Source organism: Lissotriton helveticus, chromosome 3_2 (genome assembly GCF_964261635.1).
Source record: "Lissotriton helveticus chromosome 3_2, aLisHel1.1, whole genome shotgun sequence".
NCBI classification, from domain to species: Eukaryota; Metazoa; Chordata; class Amphibia; order Caudata; family Salamandridae; genus Lissotriton; species Lissotriton helveticus.
In genome coordinates this window covers 14270650-14289041 of record NC_136062.1, presented here as the reverse complement: position 1 = coordinate 14289041, position 18392 = coordinate 14270650, and the positions used below count along the sequence as shown (strand labels likewise).

At 51.6% G+C, this 18392-nt stretch overlaps 1 protein-coding gene across 2 annotated transcripts in view; it reads left to right on the top strand.

Moving 5' to 3' along the window:
- The window catches only part of PDE8A (phosphodiesterase 8A), a 2294608-nt gene that overhangs the window by 2166814 nt on the left and 109402 nt on the right, over positions 1–18392 (top strand). The window lies entirely within an intron of this gene.

The window sequence follows — 18392 nt, the reverse complement described above, 5'->3', positions numbered from 1 at the left end:
CGGCGACGCCTTTCGGCGCGAGTGGAGTTGCGGTCTGTTGTACGCCTTTCCGCCTATACCACTTCTGCCCAGAGTGCTGAAGAAGATCAGGCGCGACCGGGCCCAAGTTATCCTTGTGGCTCCGGACTGGGCTCGAAGGTACTGGTATCCCGAGCTACTCAGCATGACAGTCGGTCCCTCGATCCGCCTGCCCCTTCAGGAGGACCTTCTGTCGCAGCAGCAGGGGACGGTCCTCCACCCGAACCTGTCCAGTCTCCACCTCCATGCGTGGAGATTGAGCGGCGACAGTTGAGGCCATTTGACTTGCCTCCTGAAGTCTGTGATGTCATTCTGGCAGCCAGGCGTCCCTCCACAAAGTCGGTATACGCCTGCCGGTGGAACAGATTTGTGGCATGGTGCACAGCAAAGGCTGTGGATCCCCTTTCTGCCCCTCTGTCTGAGGTTCTCCTCTTCCTCCTTTCCCTTGCCCAGCAGGGCTCTGCTCTGGGCACTATCAAGGGCTATCTTTCTGCCCTTTCCGCCTTCTTGAGGCTACCTGATCAGCCATCTTTGTTCAAGTCCCCTATTGTGTTAAGATTCTTGAAGGGCATCACGCACATGTATCCTCCAACTCCGTTCGTGATGCCTCAGTGGGACTTGAACCTGGTTTTGACTTTCCTGATGTGCGCTCCCTTTGAGCCCCTTCATTCCTGTCCTCTCCGTCTTCTCACCTTAAAGACGGCCTTCCTGGTAGCCATCACCTCTGCCAGGAGAGTGAGTGAGCTCCAGGCTCTTTCTATTCAACCTCCTTTCTTGTCTGTTCATCCTGATAAGGTGGTTCTTCGGACTAGACCTTCTTTCCTGCCCAAGGTAGTCTCTGCTTTTCACATTGGGCAGTCCATCACCTTGCCCTCCTTCTTCCCGCCTCCGCATCCTTCAAAGGATGAAGAGCGGCTCCATCGTCTGGACCCAAAACGTGCGCTTTCATTCTATATGGATCGCACACGCCAGTTCCGGGTGGATGACCAACTGTTTGTTGGCTACGTGGGTGAGAAGAAGGGAAGGGCGGTACAGAAACGGACCATCTCTCGGTGGGTCGTCCTGTGCATCAAAGCATGCTACTCTTTGGCTCGGAAGGAGCCTCCTGTTGGGCTGAGGGCCCATTCCACTCGGGCCACGGCGGCTACTACTGCCCTGGGCCGGGGAGTCCCTTTGCAGGACATTTGCCAGGCGGCCACGTGGGCCTCGCTGCACACCTTTGCGAGGCACTACTGCCTGGACAGTCAAGTCCGGAGGGATGGCTTCTTTGGCCGTTCGGTCCTCCAGGACTTTCTGGTGTAGGTTGTATTGGTTCGCAGACCCACCACCGGGGTTGGTATTGCTGGGGTATCTATTCTAAGGTAAGGAATCTAATACTAACCTGTTTCTTTCAGATGAACAAGTTACTTACCTTCGGTAACGATATATCTGTAAGAAACAGTAGTTAGTATTAGATTCCTTACCGCCCCTCCCATCCTCCCCGTTCTGCGAACTGATACCTAGGGTTAAGGACATCCCTTTCAGGGCCCTAGTTTTCAAATGGCACCAGTGTTGGTTCTCACATGGCTCTGCGTGTTCTGGCGCGGAAAAGCTGTGTGCAAAGAACTGACGTCAGCGCGCGGAGGCGGCGTCTATATACTCCAGCGACGTCATCACGGCGCACGACGCCGACGACGCGGAGCCGCAGGGGACGCCTGCAGACGACGCCTACCGACGCGCAGGGGTACTGCTACGCAAAAGTTTCCGGATCCAGACTGACGCCTGGGGATATTCTAAGGTAAGGAATCTAATACTAACTACTGTTTCTTACAGATATATCGTTACCGAAGGTAAGTAACTTGTTCATTATGCACTGTGTACACTGTATATGTGTATACCTACTGTCATTGGTCCGTCCGGTTGCCTCGAAGGCACGGAAAAAAGGGCGGAACTGATGTCATCACGCCAATGTAGGCCATATAAGAAGTCAGTGACGTCAGTCGGAGTTGCGCGCGATGCCGTGCTCCTATAACGTCGTCCACGCTGGCATGCTACAAAAGCATTTTCCGAACGTTGCTGACGCAGAGGGATATTCACAAGGTGAGGAATCCACAGGCAGATACTGTATCCACCAGAAAAAGCGTACCGAAGGTAAGTAACTTGTTCTTCTGTGGTGACTCGTATTCGTGCCAATTTGTGCATCAATCCGGAGGACAGCGGTTGCCAGTCAACCAAAAGAAAGAAGAGAAGATAGAATGGATAGGGGGATCAGAAGCTTAGATCAGCATTGGGTGGGGATTTGGAGGAGGAGAAGGAATAGGGAGAGAAAAAAGGAAAGGGGTGTCTCTCTGGTCGAATTAGGGAGAAAAGTACTCCGACGTGTGGGCAGCCCCGTATAGTGGCGCGTGCAGCATTATTGCTGTTCACACCCCAGGCAGCGGAGCATCTGCGCGGTCAGCAGAATGAAGTTGTAGGAAACTTTGCAGGGTTTGCCTATTGTCGTGAGGGTTTTACAGTGTCGGCATGAGTTCCCTGAATTCTGACAATTGGTTATTGCAAAAAGCAGTGTCTCTATGCCAGCCATCCCTACGCGTTTTACTCCTACTGCCCCAGCAAATAGCCACCCACCTCTTGACCAATAGCAGCATCATGGCAGCCAGTCTCCTAACGTCTGTCGGATAGGTCCTTGGCATAGCCTAGCAAAGCTATCAGTGGGGAGCGCTCCAGCCTGCACTTCAGCATCTTGTCCAGCACCACAAAAACATAGGTCCAGTAATTAGCTACGTTCAAACACTCCGAGGCCTGGTGCATGAAGGGGGCGTCGGGAATTCTGCATTACATACATCTCGCATCCACACTAAACCCCCACTTTGCACAGCCATACAGGAGTCCTATATAAATGGTGAAGGAATTTGAAATTATTAGCTGCAGTCTACGTCTATAATTTGTTGACAGTTCTTTTGCGCCGTAGTATGCCCATACCCCTTCTCCAAACGGAGTTCCCAAGCTTGTCTCCCATTTGCGCTGTGCGGGGGGGTATGTAGACTGGAGATACGTGCAGCATGCCAGAGTAGGTACGTAAAATACGTTTGCAGACGAGGGATTAGTAAAAAAAATGCTTCCAGGACTTAAAATGTTTGGGGGGCAATCGGGAATGAGGGATACTGGGCCCGAAGCGCAGCCCGCAATTGGAAGTAGGTCATCTTGTCAAGGAAGCCAGTGTGTTCCTCTCCTAATGCAGTGTCTAGATCAATGAAGACGCCTTCCGGGTAAGCAAGCCCAAGTGTGTTTAGCTGGAGCATGCGCAGATGCGGGTATACCCCCGTCTCAGTAGTGAAAGGTAGCACTGGGTGTCTAGTGAGCGGTACAGATAGTGCGAACATGGCATCCAGAAGCACTCTGCTGCGCAGTTGCTGCCACGCCCAAACCGTACAACCTACTGTGTCAATCCCATGCCGCGGGGAGAGTTATGTGCGAAACAGTGCCATGTGGAATGGAACAGGTTCTGCTTGGTCACTTTCGGGAGCGGTATGTGCCATGAAAAGAGTCAAAAAAATCCAGTGAAACCCAAACTGTGTCTACGCGCAGCTGTGATACAGTTCCATATCAGGCGCTCCCAAGCCCCCCTGATCAAAAGGGAGTATGAGGCCTTCCCAGGTTACACAAGATTGCCCGCCGCCCACACAATGGAAGACATGTTAGAAGCAGCCTCCTCTTGAATTCGGAGGTGAGGGGGAGTGGGAGATTTGCAAACAAATAGAGGAATTTTGGTAGGACCACCACCTTAGCAATGTCGATCCGGCCAGCCAGAGAGAGAGAGGGAGCGCCCTCCAATGGGGTAGTCTACTCTCCAACCACTCCATGAGCTTACCATAATTGCATCTCCACAGTTCCTTATGGTCCCTACTAATCCAGATACCGAAGAACTTTACTGGAGAGGCCGCCCATTTAAGAGGGAATTTGGACTGAAATATGACCATAGTGGCTGTGAGTGGAAAAATATAGACTTCCCCCAGTTAACATTAATGCCTGAAAGTCTACCAAATCTGGTCATTTCAGGTGAAATGATGATGAAATGATTACGCACTTGTATAGCGCACGACTACCCGTAGGCATCTCGGCGCTTGTACGAATACCGCTGAGGAACCCTTCCTTGCCTTTCCCTGTGAGGAGCCCACTCCTGGGCACCCCCAAGGTGAAGTCAGGCATCCTAAGCGTTGTTTGGGCTGTTGTAGAGATTAAGCAAGCTATTGCCCAGAGGTGCAGAGTGGGACTCATGATTAGAATAGGAACCGAGGCGAGAATTATCAGGTCCGAGGAAATTGAGCTCCCGCTGAGGCAGGAATTGAACCCTGGTCCTGGCCAGATCTCTGCATCAGGGTCTGCCGCTCTAACCATTGAGCCACACTTCTCTATAAGGTTAGTCTCCGGGTGGTTGATGTAAAGAGTCACATGGTGCGTGTACATTTACTCTAAGATAACCCTAGGTGTGAAATCAAGCCCCCTCTGAGCATGGTGCTGCCTCAGTCTGGCTGCCAGAGGCTCCATGCCCATGGCAAAGAGGAGGGGCGATAGCGGACACCCCTGCCTCGTTCCTCGAGCCACAGCAATCGGGGGTGGGGGCATATCACACCATTAACCCACAATCTGGCAGTCGGGCAAATATATAATAATGCGATCTTTTGCAGAAAGGCAGGGCTCACGCCGATATGAGCCAGTAGCAAGAACAGGAAAGGCCATTCAAGCATATCAAACGCTTTGGTTGCATTCAGAAATATGGCGGCGGTGCAGAGAGCGGAATCCACCTCCTGCATAACCGGAAGCCGCCACGTAGCTAATAACTTAGCAAATATTTTATTAACCCCATTGATCATAGATAGTGGCCTGTAGGAGTCACAGAGTAATGGATCCTTGGCTGGCGTAAGGATGGTCACTATTAGTGCCTCACAAAGAGATGAGGGGAGGGCGCTCCGTTCGAGTCAATCCTCGTACATGTTGAGGAGGTGAGGTGCAAGAAGCGGTGCAAACTCCTTGTAGAAGGCAGGGATCAATCCGTCCAGCCCCGGCGCCTTGTCTCTCGGCAAACCCAGATTACCCATATCACCTCTCTTTCCGTGTAGGGCTCATCCAGATACTTTAGATGTGCTTTACTGAGCCATACTAATTATATAGAATCAAAGTAGGGAAGCAAGTCAGGAAGTGCCTCCAACTGCTGCGCAGCATGTAGTGAAGAGTAATATTTGATCATTTCAGCTTGATCTGGCGCCTGCCTGACCGCAACCGTATCCTCGTCTGTGCGTAGCTCACGTATGTAATCATTTGCCCATGGCTTCTTAAGTAGACCCACCAGGGTTTCGCCGTACTGGCGGGCATGCTCCTCCTGTCCCAAGTAATGCGTTTCTCTGCGCTGCCTCCTCAAACTCCTCTATCTTTGCTTTAATCTGTCCAAGGACCATAAGCTGATTCGACTAGAAAAATTCTGATTCGAGCGAGCGTATCTCCCTCTCAAGCCGCCGCAGCTCATTCCTTAACGAGCACAAAACGCCCGTCTGTGTGGTGACACACTTGCCCCCGATGATATCCTTAAACGCTTCCCACAGTGCGGACGGGAAGGCCACCGAGCCAACATTAGTGTCAAAGTAGTCCTGTATGGCGGACCCAATTCACTCTCGGAACACCTGGTCTCGAAGAGCGCCAGCAGGAAGTCTCCAGTTGAATGCTCTATTCGGCACGTCCGGTAACTGAAATTCTAATAGTACTGGAGCATGGTCCGATAGTGTTTGGGCGAGATGGGTACAATGTCGAACCCAGGTGTCCACATCACGAGAAATAATCCAATAATCAATTCTAGACCAAGTGGGGCCCGCAGAGGAAGTGCAAGTTCCCTCCTGACAATGTTGGTGTAGGTGACGCCAAATATCTATCAGATTGTGGTCTTCCATAAGTTTCCGAAGTTGCACGGCAGCACGGGGGTGAGGCTGGAAGGACCCACTTGATCTGTCAAGGTCAGAGTTGAGAATTACATTAAAGACAGCTCCCCAGAGAACCGCCCTGGGGCCTAAGGAGTCCGTCAACTGCCACACGTCATTGAAAAATTGGGGATTGTGAGTATTAGGGCCATATGCCGACATGCGTCTAACTGAGCGACCTGCAAGGACCCCTACCACCATTGCATAAAGTTCCTGGGAATCGCAGATCATGGTGCGCGTATGCCAAGGGAGGCCCTTCCTAATGATATTAGCTATGCCCCTGGCATAATTGGAGTAACCCGCTATAAAGGTTTTGCCCATCCACCCCACCCGCAGACGCGAACAGCTGGTATCCATGAGATGCAGCTCCTGCAAAAAGCCGATATCCACCCCGTAATGACTGAGGAGCGCTGCCATCAATTGCATCTTTCTGACATCATTCAGTCCCCTCACATTCAATGTTACAGCTTTGAGGGAGTGTGCCCCGCCAGAAGTTAGTGATCACTCCATCTCCATGCTTACATGCGTGCCGTGCGGAGAGCAGGGTCCAGCAATTGTGTACCACAAACCAGAGAGAGGGAAGGGAAGGAAAAAGAAAGAAGAGGCATATAGGAAGAGAATCAACCCATCCAGAGTATTTCACCTGCCACCCAAACTACCCCCCCTCCCTCCACTGCAGCCGCCCAACATGGCTGGAGAAAATCTACCCTGCCCTTACAAGGCTGAACAAAGCCAACAGCAAAATAGAACATGGGACTCATCCCAGGGGGTGGCGCTAGGGGGCTCGGTGTATCCTAACAACAAAGAGTCACAAAACCAAACAGTCAGGGAACCCAGTCCAATGCCGGCTGACTCATGTGCTCACAGGGACAGCAAACACAGAAGGTCCTTAGTGTGTGCCAGGTCAGCCTGGTGCAAGAGCCCCCCCATACGGGTGTACATTTCAAAGCACTTCCAAACTGTCGCAGTCATTTTCATTGAGAGGGTTCTCTACCATTTGATCCCCATTGTCGGGGCCCTCCGATCTCGAATGCTTGTGGCTAAGTACAAACTTGGCAGCAAGATTAGGATCTGTGAAAAAGGATGTCTTGGCAGAGTGGAAGATACGAAGCTTCGCTGGGTAAAGCAAGGAATACTTGATGTCCTGTTGCTGCAGCAGTCTCTTGACCGGTACAAATTCTCGTCGGGATGCGTGGACAGACAAGGTGAAATCGGCAAAAATCAAACCAAATTGCCCTGGTATCTGAGGTCGTGCTGATCCCTGAGCCTTTCCCAGCACAGTAATGCGGTCCCGGTAATTTAAGAGTCTCACAATGATGGGGCGAGACGGGCCCGGGGGGGGAGGGTGCTCAGGCCGAGAGACCCGTGGGCACGCTCCACAATGCAAATCACAGATAGGGCCTCACCAAACAGGTATCACAGCATTTCTTCAACGAAGTCCTCTACTCGGGTCATCGCAGTTGTTTCCGGAATTCCAAGAATGCGCAGATTGTTGCGCTGGGACCGTGCTTCGAGGTCTTCATTTTTGTTTCTGATGACCGCTAGCACTTTCTCCATACCGAGCAGCTTCTCCCGGGTTGTCACCTCCTCATCTTCCAGCGTGGATGTCTGCTGCTCAACCTCTGTGAGATGCTCATCATGATTCAACACCTTGTCACGGAGCCAATTCAGGCGATCCGACATTGAGTCAGTCTTCAGGTCTATGGCGGATAGAGAATGTTTCAGATCTGCAAACATTTTGTGGATGTTAGGTTCAGGGGCAGAAGTGACATCCATGGCCACTGTGGTTGGATCTTCCACTGACGAGGTGGTCAGTCTCTGAGTTTTCCTCTGCTCAAACGAGATTTTAGGTTGCCTTGTGTCCGTCTTACCCATGGCATGCTGACAGATCGAACAACCAGAGATGGCTGCTCCCTGAGCAGATCCGTCTGGTCCCTGGGTGGGCATAGTAATGCACTCAATACAGACGAGCCTTATTGCCACTGGGTCTAGCCCACAAACACAGCTTCAGTGCCCTTGGTGCAGCACAGCGTACCCACTCAAGGAACACCCGGCAATCGTGGCCTCCAAATGTCCTCCTCCAGAAAACACTAATTAGGGTGCTTGAAGTGGGGGCACTTTCTTCGGACTATATGTTCTCAGTAGCAGTCTTTTCTAATGCACTGTTTACATTCTCCCAATGTAGGCATGTTAGAAGTGCCCCAGCATAAGACTGGAGAAGGGAGCAGTTCCATGCTCCAAAACAGGCTGCACTGAGGGTTTGTAGGTCGAGGATCAAGACCGATGAGCGACAGGCCTCAGAGTGTGTCTCCTACAGGGCCCCTGTATCCAGGTTGGTAGCAAGCGCCGCACAGCAACGCTGTCCCCTACTTAATTTAAAGGCACCTACATAAAAAGTCAGTGGGTCCCAGGCAGCAAACAGGCCCAGTCCGATGCTGCTCTCAGGGCCTGAGGGACCACAGGGGGCAGCCAAAAGGGGAGAAGAAAAGTCATCAAGGCGGGCCGGTGCGGAGATGGGGCTCCGGCAATCCTGGCCATGAGGTCCACTCGTCCCGGTCAGTATCGTCCCACCCAAGCGGCAGCTAGAGACTCAGGTGCTTCTAGGCCCCCCAGTGCCATCTGCTCAGATCCCTGCACACCGCAGCTCCACTGCGCCGCACCAGGCCCCCACAGCCTCCTAGCAGGTTGTGGCAGCTCACTCACCAGTAGATGACGGGGAAACCGGCCTGGCCGGGCAAGGCCAGGAGTGACCTCTGCAGGCAAGATTGGCGCCGCCCAGTCACCTCAGGCCCCCGTACCCCCACAGGTCACCTCACTGCAGTCTCCTCTGCGCCCCCCCGCTGGGCGAAGCCTCGACCCATGTCTCCTGACCGGCACAGGCCAGACAACGGAGGAGCCAGTCTTCACCGCAGGTCCTTTCCAAGGAACGCGTCACCTAGGCTTGAGACGGAGCCCGCTGAATCAGGCTCCGGTGCACGCTCCGCTCAGGCTGGGGCTGCCATTTTCATCCTCCCGACAGCCGCTGAGTTAGTGCCTCCAATCCGCCCAAGGGACCACCAAGGCGCAGCAAACTGGTATGTAGCGGCAGCTACTGCAAATTGGCAGCACAGTAACGCTTTTTCAAGCCACAATGGGCCCCCAGACTGCAGGATAACTGATGGATTGGCATTCCAGCCTGCAGAGCCTCACTACGTAGTGCCCATCTTGCAGCTGGCACTCTAGTGCTCCCCCCCATAGTCACTTTTTTGACTACTCTTTTTCTTACTTTTTGTCGACTCCTTTTTGAGTCTTCGACTCCTGGTGCGTGAGAGATGTGGCATCATCGGACCAGCTTCAAACCTGGTGAAGCCTGTCACAAACTGATTTCTGTGACGGACCCGCACCTCGTGTGCCTTTGGTGGCTGGAGCACGACCACGACCTGAAGTCATGCTCCGACTGCCGGGCCATGAATCCAAAGTCTTTGCGGCAGCTGTTCCGAAAGCTCTTGGAGAACCGATAGTCAGCTCCGTGTGGCTCCCTCCTGGTCTTGCTCGAAGTGAAGGTCTCAAGACTGCTCACGGAACCATCACACCTCATCCAAGTCTTCAAAGTACTCGGGTAAGTCGAAGCACAAGTAGGCGAAGAAGCACCAGTGCTCTTCACCTTCTCCCCGTCGGTTGGCTGACTCGATACGGGAATCGGAGAATTGACGCTCTAAGGGTCTATCTTTGTTGCCTCCTTCAGGGACGACGCCGCGCCTCCCTCCGTGTCCCAAAAAGCCGTTCATTTTACAAAGCCCTCTATAGTATCTTTAGGCAGCACGACTCCGTCTGCGTGACTTCGGGCCCCGAGGAGCCGGTCAGGGTCCTAGGCCTTTGATAAAGGCGGTGCCGGAGGGCACGGGGCCTTCGATAACGGCGGCTCCGGTGCCGGAGGCCCCCCCGGATCCATGGGGATCCAGGCTTGGATCTGGATCGTTGCCGGTTGACTTTACTGAACATTCCTTGGTGCCGATCCTGTCAACAATACCCCCGGCGTCGTCTGACGCTGTCCCCATCCGCAACCCTGAGATGTACCCAGAGCAAAACCAATGTTGAATCCGATGCCGGAGGGTACTTTTGTTTCCCTGTTCATTCATGATGTTGCCTATAGCCCAGAAGGTGGTGATGAGGATTGGGAGGGGTCTCTGGACCCTTTGGCAGACTAGCTGGAACAGCCAGACTTGAGGGAGGACCTGGTTAACACCTGTGGCCTGGACCCTTCCCCAGACCTTGGCATGCTTTCTCCCCCTACTGTTGCTACGGAGGAGGGAGCGTCTGACGCTGTGGTGGAGCGAAGGGCAGCTGAGGCCTTGGTCCAGGAGCTCCCTTCAGTGGCAGTGAAGACTAATCTCCTGACAGAGGTGCTTCAGCCTGCGGAAACTTCATCGGAACCCGTTCTGCCCTTCAACAAAGCCCTCACTGATGTCCCTCTGGGCATCTGGTCCAAGCCCAACACAGGGGCTGCTGTGGAAAGGTCAATTGCCCGCTGCCACCGCACATCTCCGGGCTACCCAGTTTTCCTCTCCCAACATACTTCCCCCGAGAGCTTGGTGGTACAAGCTTCTTCTTTGAAGGGCGCATTCCCTTTTGCTTCCCCAGACAGGAAATCCAAGCCACTGGAACATCTTGGGAAGCGCATGTTCTCTTTCTCCAGCTTGGCACTGCTGTCCTTGAATATGCATGCCTCTTGGGCCAATACTCCCATAGTATCTGGGATACGGTCGCACAAGTGCTGCCTCAGTGCCCAGAGGAGCCCTGGGCTATTCCCTTCCAGGCAGTGGCAGATGGGAGAGACGCAGCTAAATTCACAATAAGATGTGGCCTGGATACCACCCACTCACTGGGCAGAACGATTGCCACATCGTTAGCCCTTAAGCACTACATCTGGTTGAGGACGTTTGGCTTTTCGGAGGATGTCCAGTCAACTTTGCTGGCCATTTCCTTCAATGGCCGTCGCCTTTCTGGCAGACTCGGCGCTCAAGTGCCTTAAAGGTTTTCTCGGGCTATGCCAAATCCTTGGGCCTCGCTTCCCGTCCACCCCAGTCTGGTTTTCGCCCCTTTTGTGGCAACGGAAGGGGCACCCCACCACGTCCGGACCTGTCCAGCCACTGGTCCATGCTAGCTACCCAGCCTGTACGTGGCCGCGGACGGGGTACTCAGCGGCCTCGCGGGTCTGGAAGCCAGGTGGCGCGCCAGTCCACCCTTTCCCCCCTGCAGCAGCCTCCAAACCCTCCTTGTCCAACCCTTCAGGGCCATCAATGGCCAGTGGGTGGCAGGATTCGCCATCATCTCCTCCATTGGCAATCCATCATGTCGGACTGGTGGGTTTTGCAAATAGCCCGAAAGGGCTACTCCCCTTCGAGACTCCCCTTCCCTCCATGCCACCGTCTTTCGATCTCATGGTGGAGGATCATTTGGCACTACTCCGTCAGTATTCTCAGCTCTCTTGGCCATGGAAGCTATCAAAAGGGTTCCTGCGCCAGAAGTAGTTTGTGGTTGCTATTCCTGCTACTTTCTGGTGCCAAGGACAATGGGCTGTGTCCTTTTCTATACCTCAGGGTCCTCAGCTGCTTCCTCCGGAAGGAGAAGTTCAAAATGCTCACATTGGCTCAGGTCCTATCTGCCCTTGACCCTGGAGACTGGATGGTGGTGTTGATCTTGCTGGACGCTTATTTCCTTATTCCCCTCCTGCCTGCCCACAGACGTTATCTGCGGTTCACGGTTGGCCACAAGCATTTTCCGTTCACCGTGGTGTTCATGAAAGTGATGGCGGTGATCGCAGCTCATCTGCACAGATCAGGGGTTCCAGTCTTCCCCTATCTCGATGACTGGCTATTGAAGATGGGTTCGCCCCAGGCGGTCATCTCCCACCTCCAGATTACAGAGGACCTTCTGCACTTGCTGGGGTGGCAAACGTGCCACAATACCATCTGACTCCCTCTCAGAGGCTCCCTTTCATCTGAGCTGTTCTGTACACAGTGTATTTTGGGCCAATTCTCCCGAACAGCGAGTTCGGGATATTCTGGCTATGATACCGAGGTTTCAGCCTCCATCGCGGATTTCGGTGAGAAAGATCCTGAGGCTGCTGGGCCTCATGGCCTCCTGCATCCTACTGGTGGATCATGCCAGGTGGTGTATGCAGGCTCCACAGTTCCAGTAGGCACAGCATCAGGGAAATCTTTCCGACTATGTCAAGATCTCGGAGGGAACTGCACAACAACTGCAGTGGTGGTTACCGGCCCAGGATTGGGTCAGCGGCAGATCCCTCTCCATTCTCCAACCAGAACTTATGGTGGTGACTGATGCATATCTCCTGGGATGGGGCGGCCATCTAGGAGGGACAGTAATCAGAGGAGTCTGGTCTCCGCCGGAAGCTGGGCTCCACATTAACCTGTTGGAGCTTCGGGCTATCCACCTAACATTGAAGGCATTCCTTCCATCCCTCAAGGGAAAGGTATTGCCGGTGTTCACAGACAACACCCCGCCATGTTTTACTGCAACAAACAAGGCGGAGTGGGATCGTAGACCCTATGTCAAGAGGCATTTTACCTTTGGACATGGCTAGAACAACAGGACATGACCCTGATGGTAAAAAAAAAGGCAGGTTCCCTGAACGCCAAGGCGGGCGAATTCAGCCGACAGTGCCTGGTAAATCATGATTGGAGTCTTCACTCGGAGGTGGTGCAAGGTCTCTTTCAGCAGTGGGGAGAACCTTGGTTAGAGCTGTTTGCCACGGAATAGAATGTGCAATGTCAGCAGGTTTGCACGTTGGAGTTTCCAAGGCAGCACTCGCTTGGCGATGCCTTTTGTCGCAAGTGGAGTTGTGGTCTCCTGTACATCTTTTTGCCTGTACCACTTCTGCCCTGAGTGCTGAGAGAGATCTATCGAGTTCTGGCCCAAGTCATTATTGTGGCTCCGGAATTGGCAGCCGGGTATCCCTCCACGAAAATGGTATACGCCTGTCGATGGAATACGTTTGTGGCATGTTGCACAGCAAAGGCTCTGGATCCCCTTTCTGACCCTCTTTCTGAGGTTATTGGGTTCTTCCTTTCTTTCATCCTGCAGAGCTCTGCTCTGGGCGCTCTAAAAAGGCTATCTTGCAGCTATATCTGCTTTCTTTCGGCTACCAGATCACCCTTCTTTATTCAAGTCCCCTATTGTAAACAGATTCTTTAAGGGCATTATTTATTTATTTCATCCATCTCCTTTCATAATGCCCCAGTGCAACTTGAATCTCGTTTTAACTTATCTTATGTGTGCTCCCTTAGAGCCTCTTCACAACTGTCCTCTCATTCTCCTTACCCTCAAAACTGCTTTTCTTGTTCCCATCTCCTTTGCTCGCAGGGTGAGTGAGCTTCAGGCTCTTTCTTCTAGGCCCTACTTTCTTCTCTGTGCATCCGAACAAAGTGGTGCCTTGGACGAGACCCTCGTTGCTTCTTAAATTGGTTACACCTTTTCACATTGGACAAACAATCACTTTGCCCCCCTTTTTTGTGCCTCAGGACCCTTCCAAAGAGGAGGAGAGACTCCACCATCTGGACCCTAAACTTGTGCTGCCCTTCTACCCTGACTGCCCCAAAGATTTCTGGGTGGAAGATCAACTCTTCGTTGGCCATGTGGGTGCCAAGAAAGGTCAGGCTGCCCAAAAGCGTACCATGGGTTATCCTTTGTATGAAAATCTGTTACGCTTTAGTGAAAAGGGAACCTCCAGTGCAGCTGCGTGCTCATTCCACTAGGGCTACAGCAGCAACTACTGCATTGGCACATGGAGTCCCACTCTTAGACATCTGCCAGGCGGCAATGTGGACATCTATGCACACGTTCACCAGACAATATTCCTGGACAGCCAAGTCCGGAGGGACAGCTATTTTGCCCGTTCTGTCCTTCAGGACTCTCTGGTGTAAACTTGATTCACAGACCCTCCTCCGGGGTTGGTATTGCTGGGGTCTCTATTCTAAGGTAAGGAATCTATAACTAACTGTCTCTTTCAGATGAACAAGTTATTTACCTTTGGTAACAACGTATCTGTAGGACACACAGGTTAGTTATAGATTCCTTACCACCCATCCTCTCCACTCTATAAACTGACTTCTTGGGATAGGGGCTCCCTTACTGGGCCCTAGTTCTGGCGCACCAGTTGTCAGTGTCTTTCATGGCTTTGCGCTTCTGGCGTGGAAAGTTGTTTCAGAACTGACCTCAGCGCGCACGGGTGGCTTCTTATTAGGCACAGCGACGTCATCCAGGCGACCACCATGCCGATGACAGACGTGGAGTCGACCGACGCCACCTACCGACACGCAGGGGCACTGCTAAGAAAAGATTCTCAGGATCCAGTCTGACGCCTAGAGGTAATTCTAAGGTAAGAAATCTATAACTAACCTATGTTCCTTACAGATACATCGTATACCGAAGGTAAGTAACTTGTTCTTTAGACATATAGTGGACATCAAGTCAAATACAAGATGTCTAAATATATATTGACTGCAGCGAAAACTGTCATGTTTGGTATCAAACATGTTGGAATCCTCCCCAACAACGATTCCAGTGTTGGATGTAGGATCCCATGTCCTGAGGGGCTCCCCTAGAGAGACCCCTGTATTCTCATCTTTCAGGGTCTAACAGCTAGCTACTGCTGCTGCCGACCACAGACATGATTCTGCCCTCCTGCTGCTAAGCTGAGCTCAAGCAGCTGAAGGTAGGTTTTCTGTCACAAGGAGGTGTGACCACCTCCCAGACAGGACTTGGCGCATTGGGCTTGGGCGCTTGCCAGCACCACCAGACACATTTGATGCCCTCCTTGCATATTCCAGTTGAAACAAGTTTAGGAAGCGTGACACAGTCCCGCTCTGGTACGAAACTGGACAAATGGCATAGGAGTATCGTTCCCTCTGTCCTGCCCCTCCACTGGGCGGGGAGCCCAGATTCATCCCAACACTTTCCTTAGGATACTTAAGGGATTACCTGTGGATAGCTCTTCAGATTTGTTGTGGGACAAGATTCAGATCCGAAACCACTTCTACCTCTACCGTCTGGGCACTTTGGACTTCGATGGACTTCGCTTTGGGACCCGAGACTGTATCAAGGAAGAATCCTGCTTCTCCTGGGTCTCGTCGTCATGCCAGTCTACTGCATCTTCTGTGCCTGTGCTTCATCCAGGTTCTTTTCCAGGCCTGTTGGCATCAGGGACACCCGAAGTAATCTTGCTTAAAGTGAAGGAGTCACTCCCCTGTATCTGCAGGCACCACAACTAAGATGACCGGTCTGCGCCTCCTGAGATCCCATGGACTTCGAAAGGCTCAGCAACACAGGTGGTGGTTCTGCAACTCCCTTGAGGCCTGCACTGTCTTCTCAGCAAGTTTGCAGCCAGTATCCCTCATCGGAACCACTAGTACTGCACCCCTGTGCACCGCGTTGACTTGATTTTGCCAAGGCCTGGCGACTCTGTCCTCCAGAGATCTTCGGGCTATATGAAGCTCCAGCATCTCTTCCTGTCAAGATCTTTGTCCTCACTGTGTCCTCTGCACCGTGGGCCTGCATCTTTGGTGAGCTTCCAGAGGTACTCTTGTGACTCCTATGCCTGCGGCCTCTGGGTCCTCTTGAGGGTCTTCTTTGGCTTCAGTGGGCTCCCCTGCTTGCTCCGGGGCTGCTCTGACTCCTGCATTTGGTGAGTCCCCTGGAGCTTGCTGGTCCCGACACTGCACCTTCTTCTTTTAGCACATCTGTTGCTGCTGCCAAGGCTTGTTGGTGCTCCCACCGGACACCGAACCCCTGGTTCTCGATGTCCGACGTGGGACAGCTCATATGGGGCTCTTGATCTTTCACAGCTTGCCTGGTCCTCACAGCTGCAGCAACAAGATCACGCCAAGTCTCCTGTATCTTCCGTCATTGGTGGTCATTGATCTTCCGTGTCTCCTGGTCACTTCAGAGTGACATAGCCTCTGTCCCCTCTGCTTGTAGGTACTTCTCTAGAAGAATCTATCCTAGGATTCCACCATACTCTTTCACCTTCTTCACCAGCGCATCTTTCCTGAAGTCCTCCGTTATGGTTTATGGCGGTTTCCGACGCCACTTCCCATCTATGCACCCGGCTTAGGTGATGTAGGTATCCTGCTTTCTGGGGTATCCACGGGTGGGATGACTCTCCAACCTTCCATCTTCCATAGGGTTTCTTCAGGGTCCACTTGGAAGGGCCCTTCTTCTTTAAAACTGCAGCAGCGACTTCCCCATTGACTTGCATTGAGTATGTGGCTGTGGTTTCACGCTCTACATAGCCTCCATGGGGTTTCTGGATACTTACCTTGGTTGAATCTTTGGGTCCACAGCTCCTCTAAGTCTTCTGGCTCAAATCTCGACTTCGGTCGCAGTTCACATTCCACTTCTTTAGTATATGGTTTGGTCTCCCCCTGGAGACTACTGTGTGTTTGTGCTTACTTACCTGTTTCCTTTGGAAATATTGTGTGTATTGTGTTCATATCTCCCGGTAGGAGATACACCAATGTGTTAGTGATTGTGTAAAATAAATATAACTATTTTTATGACTGCACTGTGTGGTTCTTATTCGTTTGACTATATGATTTTTACCGGTAAAACAAGCTGCTTTACACTTCTTCTGGACTAAGCCCGAACTGCCAAGCCAGGTTCTCCCTGGACTGGAAACAAGCATCCTATGACCGGTTTCGGGGTTTCACCCCTCTTCAGCCAGGATAGCTTGATACCAGTGGCATGAAGAGCACGGGACCCACGTATGGGCATACCCGTCCCACTCGGGGTGACAAATGCAAAAACAAAAGTTGATGGACAGAATGCAGAACAATGTCATACATTCACCCCGAAACCGGTCCTAGGATGCTTGGTTCCGGTCCAGAGAGGACCTGTCTTGGCAGTTCGGGCTGGACTGTTCCCATGAGGCACAGAGTCAAGACTGATTTGCATATGGCCAGGTCTAAACTGGGGTGGCATGGTGAGCAAAATAATGATGGATTTAACCTAGATCTCTTGACTGGGGTGATTGCTTTGATTTGTTCTGCATTCCGTCCATCAATTGTGTACCATATACTAAGCCACCTTCCTACATATCCTGACACAAGGTTCCTGTGTAGTGCCGTCCAGATCGAGGATAAAATTAAGAATGAGTCACATGGGGATGGTTGAATGAGAGCATATGCACCCCATGCAAGGAAATATGGGACACTGAAATATTGGGGAAAAGGGCAATGCCTGATTGTTCGGAAGCTTACACCGTACTCCTTATTTTTTAGAGGTAAAGGCACGCTTCCGATCGGCACAAATGCTCACTTTGACATGACATTGCATATACCGGATATGTAATGGGGCACCTCTATGCTGATGGATTACTGCTAGCAATACAGCGAGTTTGCCTATAATCAGCTTATTCCCAGATGGTGCGGACTCTGTTCCTTGGTATCCAGGCACACCCCAACCCTGGGCATTCCTGTTAAAGAGAAGATTAACTTTTCTGCGCCAAACTCGTGACAAAAAATCTGCAAACTATATTGACTGGGCTCAGTTCAAAGACATTCCAGAAGAATTCAGACTGTTCACAGATGCGCAAGTATCGGCGGATATGTCTATACCCTTCTTTACCCTGCAGACAAAAGCTAATGCCCACTGGTTACAAATAACCCGGTGGGAGATGCCAAAAATGATGACCAGCACTGAGCCCATCCTCAATTAGATCATGGAAGAACTGCGATCAATGCAGCTCATGTTATTGCAAAACCCATATGTGTTGGACTTAATGACCGCGAAAGAGGGAGGGGTGTGTGCCAAGATTGGTGCGGCAGTTGCACTTTTATTCCATGGCATAATATGGATTATGGAACTCTGACACTTGCCATACAAGCTTTGCACAATTTACAATGAGACATTTATGAGGAGGGTGGTGCCCCTATTCCTTAATGCTTTTCAGTTGGTTCTCCTTGCTCCCACAATAGTTATTTGGATTGTGTAAATCATTTTTGCCAGTTACCATAGTGCTTTTATTGGCATTTGCAGCGATACAATTGGGCATCACCTGCTGTAAAAATGACGACCTCAAATTTGGTAGAATGCAAGTAACTAGAAAGGTTGCCATTGTCAAAAGAGAACAAGAATCTCAGCAGTAGCCTTATAAAGTCATAGTAGAAATGCATAAGTTAGGTAGTGTAGTTGAAGAATCAACTAGAGAGGAAGATGTTAGTATGGAAACCAATAGAGTGACTATGGAAAACGCTACATTCATTTATGAAAACGAAATCATATCCCTATTAACAAAATTGCCTGTCAAGAACTCCACATCAACCTATACTCGCAAATACATCAACCCATACTCGCAATACAGGCAAGCTCTGAGATTTGGGCCTGAAGTTACACATTTATAGGTCACAGTGGGATGGCTCGTAGCTA